The sequence below is a fragment of the Grammomys surdaster genome, unplaced genomic scaffold, assembly GCF_004785775.1.
Source record: "Grammomys surdaster isolate TR1022 unplaced genomic scaffold, NIH_TR_1.0 67, whole genome shotgun sequence".
Lineage (NCBI taxonomy): Eukaryota > Metazoa > Chordata > Mammalia > Rodentia > Muridae > Grammomys > Grammomys surdaster.
The window spans coordinates 21,882,145-21,892,244 of record NW_021604569.1 but is presented as its reverse complement, the minus strand read 5'-3'; positions in this window follow the sequence as shown (position 1 = coordinate 21,892,244).

The following is a 10,100-nucleotide window of genomic DNA, read 5'->3' as shown; positions in this document are numbered from 1 at the left end:
ATGCGCACTGCAGAGCATGCGCACTGCAGAGCATGCGCACTGCAGAGGACACAGCATGACCAGGCTGGACTAGCAGGGCCCAAAGGAATCGATTTGGGTGATAGAACTGTTCTTTCTCTTTTCCATGGTCATATGAGTGAATATATTTGCCCAAAATGTTGGAAACATAAAATTGGTGCATTTTGTGTTAATGTGATTTACATGAATTCCATGTGATTATGTGTGTAAACCATACCTCAACCTAAGAAGTGTGTGATCGTGTTGTGATCCCATATGGTAACTATACTGTTTCCCATTCACATGGGACAGTCTTAGCCATAAAACAAGAGTTAGGAGACAGAAGAACGCTCAACAAGTTCTACACAAGTAAGGGCCACTGACAGCAACGTAAAACCTAAGGAATAACCAAAGAAGACTGACTCTGTTGAATGAGCAGGGACGTTAGCTGATAAGGGCTATGGAAAGGGGACTTGGGAATATACATAGAATGTTTTCTACTGTAAGCCACAGCCACAGCCAAGGCCACACTCAGAGAGGTCTTGTGCTAGTGTGCACTTATCAGAAAACCAGTAAGATCAGACATAACCTATGGGTTCTATAGCTCAAGCTAGAAACAAGCAAAACAATCTGAAAAAAATGGAGGGGCGGGGTTTGACAATGTCAGACAGAAATTAGCAAACAAAAGCAACATTCTCGCCTTAAATCCCAGCACTCAAGAGCAGGGGCAGGCAGATCTCACTGAATTCAAGGCTTGTCTGGTCTAAAAAGCGAGTCCAGGACAGCCAGGGCTTTGTTACAATAGAAAAATTCTGAAGAAAGAAAGAAAGAAAGAAAGAAAGAAAGAAAGAAAGAAAGAAAGAAAGAAAGAAAGAAAGAAAGAAGAGAAAAAAGAGAAAAAAAAAGTACAGGAGGAGGAGGAATAGGAAGCAAGCAAGCAAGAAAGACAGAGAGGCAGAGAGAAAGAGACAGAGGGGGAGTGAGCACAGACAAGTAGAGAGGGAGGGATGGAGAAAACAGGCAGCCTCTGTAACTTTAATGAACCATCAATCAAAAATATTTGGTGGTGGTGTAAAGAGATGGCTTAGCAGTTAAGAGCACTGACTTCTCTTTCAGAGTTCCTGAGTTCAATTCCCAGCAACCACATGGTGGCTCACGACCATCTGTAATGAGATCCGACCCCCTCTCCTGTGTGTCTGAAGACAGTGTGCTCACATACATAAAATAAATAAATAAATCTAAAACAGTATTTTTCGGAAAATGCATCTGTACTAAACATTCAGACGTCTTTCCTTGCTACCACTGTCTATGCAATGGAGAGTATTACCTGTTTACACAGCACTGGGTTGCACTGGGGATGAGAGCCATGTAGAGAGGACCTAAAGTCTGCAAGGGGCCAGGGAGATGGCTCAGCACATAAAAAGCACTTGCCCATCAAGCTTGACAACCTGAGTTCAATCCTGGAACTCATGTGTAAAAAAATAAAAACAAGCCAGCAGGGACAGTAGTGGTGCACATCTTTAATCCCAGCACTTGGGAATCAGAGGCAGGCAGATCTCTGAGTTCAAGGCCAGCCTGGTCTACAGAGTGAGTTCCAGGACAGCCAAGGCTACACAGAGAAAACTTATTTCAAAAAAACCAAAACCACAAAGAACAACAACAAACTGAAGCCCATGTAGTGGAACACATCTTCAGGCCCAGCGCTTCTGGGAGAGATGGGAAGCAGAGACGGGAGAATTAAGGCAAAGCCAGCTGGCCTAGAGTTATACAATACCAGGGTAGAAACAAGACTCTGCCTCAAAACCAAGTGAACAAAGTTGTCCTCAGATCGCCACACACACACTGTAGCATGTGTGTACACTCACAAACATACACACACAAACAAAAATGAGTACACAGAAATAAAGTTTATGAAAGGGTATGTGTGGGCTTTATACAAATTCTATATCACTTTATAGAAGGGAATTGAGCATTTGAGGATTCTGGTGTCTGCAAGGGTCCCTGGTGCTCTTGTCCCACTGATACTCAGGGACTCCTCCTGCATGATGTTCATTTTTACCAATAATAAGAAAATGTACCTGAAATCAATCAAACTACTCATATTGATTTCAAAAGAAAAAAAAACCCCACAGAATAAATGTTGAACTTTGCACACTAAGAATGTATTATGTATTATATTTGCACATTAAACAAAACAACAGTCTGTGTATTAAAAGGTGGAGAGGAGGAAACAGCCCTGGGTGAGCTGGGGTGGGGAGACAGTTCAGGGTTAAGAGTGCTTGATGCACTAGCTTGAGTTAGGGTTCAGATCCCAGCATCCTCCTGAACACATATGCATTCATGTTCTCTCTCTCTTTCTCTCTCTCTCTCTCGCTCTCGCTCTCGCTCTCTCACTCTCTTGTTCTCTCGCTCTCTTTCTCTCTCTCTCCCCCTCTTTTTCTCTCTCTACACATACACACACACACACACACACACACACACACACACACACACACACAAGCTTTTAACCTTTTGAAGGAAGCTGATGCTTTTTGCCACCAGGGTCCTGGTTTCCCTCAGCCCCAAACATACAAAGAGATCTTTAAATCCTAAGGTATAGAAAGTTGAGAGAGACTGAGACGGTGATAGAAAGGACATTTGTAGTTTTCATTGCTGCTTGTTTTCTGCCTGTGAACTGGAGAGACGCTGAGCATCAGGTTCTGGTTCATGGTGTCCATGAAGCACATGGCTGAGGTCTCCAGGTCTGTCAAGGGTTTGTGTGGCAGTGAGCCTGGGTTCCGGATGCCTGTAGGCTCTGTAGCTCTGGGTTTCAGGGTAAGGAGGGAATTTGTAATGAAGATATGCACAGCAGTGCTATTTATAACCAAGAAAACTGGAAACAGCCCAAATTGCCCCCCACAGGGGACAGGCCTGGCAGAGAGTCCCGCAATAGGAGGCAACTGTCAGCCACGTGATATGCAAGGAGGGTGAAGGCTTGTGAATGCGGGAGCCTTTCTTGTGGAGGAAGACAAATGTAATGCAATTTGTACACAGCCATCGTAATTAGGAAAAGCTGCTGGCAGGGACATACACTCAGCGTTGGGTGATGGCCGGCACACAACAGCAGGGCTGCCTTTCTTGCTTCTCATCCTAGTCTGCGGCTAAGGAAATTGCCTGACGGCCAGCAGCAGCAGCGAGAGGCAGTGGGAGGCTGTGGGATCTTATTCTCTGCCTCCCTCTCCAGAATGAGGCTCTGAGCAAACAATATGTAGGGAAAAGTCTGTCCCAAATGCACAGGGATATACCTGAGGTCATGGGGCCTTTTCCCCAGAGGGAACTCGTGGGGGCTCTACATCTCCTCTCCAAGATTTTGGTGTCCTCTGGAGTGGAAAGTGGGAGGTGCTGTGTTGTTCTTTGCAGTACATAGGACTGAACCAGGGCCTCATATATCCCAGACCTCTCTCCTGACCTTTTAAAAATTGTTTTGAGATAGGATCACATTAAGTTTTTAAAGCTGACCATAACTAAATGAAATTCCAATCTTCCTTGAGCTCCCAGGTGACTGAGGTGGCAGGGCAGCATTGCCAGGCTTGGGTAGGAAGGTTTTAAACTCCCTTCCTCCTCTAAGAGCCACAGGCTCCTCCCTGTGTCCTTGATGGATTCCCCTAGCTGACCAAGGCCAGCACTTTGGAAGGGGTCTCTGGGTCTCCTGCACTGACCCTGTGACTCAGGAGTCCTGGATCAGGGAGGTAGAGGAGGGGGCAATGGATAGGCCCTACAAACTCCCAGAGTGGAGTGGCCCCTGCCTGACCCCCAGCCTAAGAACACAGTGGCCTCTGTCAGGCTGTACCCAGCATGCGGCCCGCCCTGCATCTCAGGAGTTTGGTACAAGAGACAGAGCTTTCTTGATGTCAACCCTCTTCTACTTCCCCCTGGGCTCAAGGGACCAAGGGAGTCAAAGATGGAGGCCATGCAGTATCTCGGCATACAGCATCCATTATGGATCTGCATCGTGTTGGTTGAGGTCTTAGATCTTGCTTTCTGTGATCCTCTCTGAATGTCTTTCAGTTTCTGGCCTACTTGGACATTAGTCACATACCTGGACTACAAGACTTCTGCAGGAGCCTCAGCTTCAGGCTAGGGAGCCCAGACCTCACAATAGCCAGTGAGTGACTGCCAACCAACCCAGACAGACCCTGATATGGCCATGATGGGGTTAGCCATCAGGTCAAGACACTCCCCAGTTAGTTCCTATCACAGTGACCCTTGCTCTCTGCTTGGATCATCAGTGTATTAGTTATGTTCTTTTGCTGTGAAGGAAAAAAAAAAAAGCCGGGCAGTGGTGGCGCATGCCTTTAATCCCAGCACTTGGGAGGCAGAGACAGGCGGATTTCTGAGTTCAAGAGTTCGAGGCCAGCCTGGTCTACAGAGTTCCAGGACAGCCAGGGCTATACAGAGAAACCCTGTCTCGAAAAAAAACAACAAAAAAAAAACAAAAACAAAAACAAAAAAAGAGAAAGAAAAAAAAACACACAGTGGCCCAAAGTGTCCTGGGGGAGGAAAGGCTTTATGTGGTTTATACTTCCGCATCACAGTCCATCACTGATGGAATTCAGGGCAAGAACTGAAGCAGAGACTGTGGGAAAGCAGTGCTTATTGGCTTGCTCTCTTGCTTTCTTAAACATCCCAGGACCATGTGCCCAGGGGTGCCAGTGCCCACTGGGAACTCCCATATCAACTGTCAATCCATAAAATGCCTTACAGACTTGCCCAAAGACCAATCGGATGGAGGCAGTTCTTCCTCCAAGTTCCCTCTTCCCAGGCGACCCCAGTTTTGTGTCAGCACAGTCAGCATCTGCAGGGGATTGGGTGGATACTGGTGCCCACAGGGTCTTTTCAGCACCCACTACATTCTTCCTAGCCATGCCTCTATACCACAAGGTGAAGTGCTAAAGAAGGCCTAAGCAATGCCCTGCCATACCCTAGAAAGTGCATTTATACTTCTACAATACAAAGTGAGGTATTTACAATGACCTCAACTTTGGGGTCACTAACCATATTAATAATGGCTGCCATTTATTGACAGTGGACCAGAAGGCCTCTGGTTGGAAGGTGTCTTGAAGGCAGGATGTGGTAGCCCAGAAACGTAAGCAGTAGAGGGGGAACAGGCTGTGTGGATCACTCTTGCTTTCCTGGTATGCAGGCAGATGGATGAAAAGCAAGAGTCAGAGGCTTGGAGTCAACAGTAAATTCTGCTCGGGAAGTACAGACACCCATTCCCACGGGATCAGGTGAAAAGAAGGTCTTCCAGAGTGTCACAGGATTAGCAACAGGAGGAGACTGGAATTATAGCTAGGAATATCACAAGAAGAGGCACAGGCCGGATGGGTCTCTGATGATGCATTGTCGAGGAGGTGGCCTGAGGAAGAAATGAGTAGAAACACAAAAAGAAGCAAATAGAGCCCACAAAAACCAGAGGGAAGGGCACATCTGCAAAGTCTGTCATGGAGGCTCAAGGCAGCCATGCCAGTAGGGCAGTAGGCCACAGCCAGGTGGGACACTGGTCAAGGAGGGAGTAGTGCCAGCAAGTAGGGTGTCATCACCTCTATCAGGAATTGCTTATAAGTTTCCTATATTATGGACTGGCTCATTCCAGGGTAGCCTCACTCCCTATAAATAACCATAAACCTTGACAAAATTCAGAAGACAATTGTTTCAGGCAAGAGACACCAGCAATAAAAAGATGTGAATCCCTGACAGATTCATGCCCAGTCACACTACTCTCTCAAGGACAGTTTGAGTTGGCATCATTGTACCCCATCTCCATTGTACTGAACCATGCTTTGCTTAGTGTACCACGCTGTATACATTACCCATGCTCCTACCCCGATTCCCTGTATGCTTTGGAGCACATAGGAAAACACACAGTATATGTGGTTTGTTACTATGTATGGCCGTGGGCATCTGCTAGGGGTCTTGCAATATGTCCACTGTGGATGGGGGTGGTCTTCTGTACAACACAGAACTCTAGTGGTTGCTGCATTTCCCCACCCCAGTCCAAGTCTCGGGGGAAACGTTTTAAATATTTCATCATTAAAGTAGGGTTTTTTTATAGCTACTCTTTAACAGAACAAGAAAAGTTCCCTTCTATTCCTGGGACATGATCTGAATAATTCTAATCCTTTAAAATGTGTTGAAACTTATGGCTCAGCCATATGACCAATTCTCGTAATGCTCCATATGCACTGGAAAATAATGTGTATTCTGTCATTCCTGGGGATGGTGCTCTAAATGTGCCAAGCACACCAAGTTGTTAACCACGTTACTCAGACGCTTTGCTGAATCTTGTTGTCTGCCTGTTCTCTCATTTAGTTTGGGAGGTGAGTTAAAAATTGTCTCCTATGGCTGCCAAAGCTTCTATTCCTCACTTGAAGATTGTCAACTTTATGCTATGAAGTTACTAAGTCCATGTGAAATCTTAAAAGATGTCTGGTGAACACACCCCTTCACCACCAGGGTCTGTCTCCATCTCTAGCTATCCTTATTCTCTTAGAGCCTATTTTGTCTAAACAGTTCTGTTAGGATTCACAGTGAGCATGAAAGGTTTAATTGACCCAAGTGTTGTATGTTCCAGGAAAGAACCTGCCCTGAATAGGCTCCCAGGAAGCAACTACGGAGCCTGTGCATCCTGCCCCCAGTGTTACATGGCTGAGGCTCTCGGCCATGCTGTATCAGTCAGCTTCTAAATGCTGTTCTTCCTGTAAACTCCCTAAAAATCCTATCCTAGTGCCTTGGAATGTGACATTGAGGAAACAGTTAAGGTAAAATGAAGTTGGCACTAAATGGTGGGCACTAACCTGGCAGGTGTCTTTAGAAGAAATAGAAATTTGGACACAGTCCCACAGAAGGACGACCGTATGAGGGCACATTTCCCATGCCAGAGAAACCAGCCCTTCCCACATGTCTAAGACTTCCAGACACCAGGACTATGAGAAAACCCTCCTCTGTTAGTTAAGATGCTTGGTATTTATGGGAGATCTCGCAGACAATACGACCAGACTGCTTATGCAAAGTACGGTCTACAGAGATGGCCTGTGTATCAAGAGGTTATGTGTTTAACCTCTCGACAGCTGACTGGGTATAGTTTCCATCTTTCTGCTTTTACATTCTACATCTTTATTAGGACACACTTCTTGTGGCAATGTGGCTTATTTTTCCTTTGGACTATCATGATCTTTTGCGTGAAACATTTAGTCTCCTAACATTTAATGTACTCTCTGGTATAATTTATTTTCTACCCACTAAGTAATTTTTCTTCTATTTATATCAACTACGTGTTTTGTATTATTTTTCTTCTTTATCCCGTGTTTGAGTAAATAACTTTTGTTTTTATTCTATTCCACATTAACCTTTGGTTTAGTTATTTTCTTACTTACTACTACTTACATGCTTGTGCTGCTTTGTAGGAGCTATTCCCAGAGATGAGAGGATGGAAGATCACCATACACTCATTTTTAATTTTTTCCCTAGAAATTTACCCTCAAATTTAAAAAAATGTTTCCATTACATAATTCTAAGTAATTCTATGTTGGCAGTTATCTTCCTCAACATTCTAAATATGTTCTTGTCTTCTGAGTATGAGCTTGCTGTCCATCCGAGTCTGACTGCTTGGGCTCCTTTAACGAGTGAGTGTATCCTGCTTGAGTTCATCGATTATCTTCCGTTTGTGGGCTGATGGCTTTCTAAAATAATAATAATCTAACTTCTTAGTTATCATTTTTCTTGTATCTGAAACTACAACTGGGTCTCTTTTCAATACATCCCGTACATGCCTACACTCTTCTGTATTGCACCTCTTTTTCCCCAAAAATATTTGTATTGATTCTTTGGGAATTTCACCTTGTACACTCTCCTCACTCCAGTATCCCAGTCTTTCTATGTCTGCCCCATCCCAACTTTGTGACCTCCTGCCCCAACAAGATTTTTTAAAATGTCAAACTTGAGTTGTTTATATATACATTCTGAAGCCTGGTTAAACATCCAGTGACCCACCCATTGAAGAGAACTGAGTCCTCCTCACCTGAACCCCTGCCTGCAGCCTTTGGTGTTGGAGAGCTGCACTTCAGTATCTCTGTTAAAATTGTTACACGTTCTTTTTGATGGCTTCCCTTTTAGGCTGTTACTTTTTGAGGGGTGAGGGTAGGGTTAAACAGAAGCCCTTTGTGCTGGTCTTTTCCAATTGTGTGACTACAGTCATATGTATCACTGCAAAGGAGCTTCCTTACTCTTCACAGTCAGCTGGAGATCGGATCACATGCTTCCTCATGGTTTCTAGACCATGAACATGGACTGACTGCAACAGGGCCATGGACTCAGACAAGACCTCAGAGGCAACCCGAAACACAGACATGAACATAGATAGCTTCAGGTGGCAGCACCGACCACAGTCATCCTCATGGCCTTCAGTGTGTCAACAGAGACCCCAGCTGCAGTAGGACCTTGGACCTAGACATGGCCTTCAGCAGCAGCATGGACCCAGCATCACCATAGCCTTGGGTGGCAGCACAGACCACTCACATCAATATGGCCCCTGGCAACAACTGTGTATCTTTCAGACATCTTCAATATGTCCCATAGATGTCTTATACTCTTCTGCATTATCCATCTTTTTAAAAATATTTGTACACTAGCCTTGATGTTTTCTACTGCCCTGTCCTCTATGCCTCCAACCAGTTCACTTCCATGAATCCTCTCCTGTTCCACCAACACTTAGGTCCATCTATTCTAATATCGACTATTCACACACACACACACACACACACGCACACACGCACGCTCGCGCGTGCGTACTATAATCAGTAAGACTGTGGTCCTGGTGAGCTTCATTGTGTAGTAACATTGCTCAAAGCTGCTCCTAAGCTGTTGCTCTCCAGAGACCAAATTCTGAACTCCCATTTCTGTCTCATGCCACATGCTTGAATTCCTAGTCAGTCTCAGTCTCAGTCTCTCTCTCTCTCCCTCTCCCTCTCCCTCTCCCTCTCTCTCTCTCTCTAAAAATTACATATGTATATGAGAGTATAGTATATCACTTTACCCTTCTCATTCCTCCCTCCAAATCTTCCCATGTAGTAATTTCCTCCCTTGCAGTCTCTCTCAAATTCATGGATTTTTGTGTGTGTTCCTGAATATATAAATACAAACTGTTCGGTCCGAACAATGGTGCTTGTACATGTGTTTTAAGGGATAAGCATTTGGTATTGGATAACCAGTTAGTGAATGTGCTCTTCCCTGTGGATGACTGTTTCTCCACTCTCAGCAGTCCTTAGCTGCCTGTAGTCTTTGCAGAGTTGAGTCCTCCTAAACTAGCCTCCCCCACCCCGAATCCACAGAAGTATGTCTATCGTTGTTCAGATAGGTCTGTCTGATAAACAAAAACTGCCCAGGGGGAAATGGCATGGACAGCTCACAGTCTAGTTCTCTTCTTTAGAAATGTGGCTCATTAAGTTCTGCTGCTGGCAGCTGCCCACAGCCATTCAAATAATAGTTTAACCTGGACTTTCTAGCTATTCTCAATGTTCTCCTTGGGGAATATTACTTTAATCAAGATTTATTTATGCATATGCATGTCTCTCTGTGTGTATACCACATGTATGAGGTGCCTGAGGAGGCCAGAAAAGTATCAGATCCCCTGGAGATAGGCAGGTGTGAGCCACCAGATATAGGTACTGAGAACCTCTGAAAGAGCAGGAAGCACTCTTAACCACCGAGATACTTTTCTAGCTCCAGAAAGTATGTGTGCGTGTGCGTGTGCATGTGTGTGTGTGTGAGAGAGAGAGAGAGAGAGAGAAACTCTCACCATTTAACCATGGCTGGTCTGGAACTCTCTAGACCAGGCTTGCCTCAAACTCAGAGATCCACCTGCCTTTGCTTCCTGAATTCTAGGATTAAGTGGGTGGCAGGAAATGTACTTAAAAAATATTTGTTACTTGTATAAGTGTTTTGCCTGCATATATGTGCACACCTGCATGCCTAGTGGTGGTGGAAGGCAGAAGAAAATATTGATCTCCTTGAACATGGTTGTGAGCTACCATGTGAGTGCTGAGACCCAAATCAAGATCCTCTGC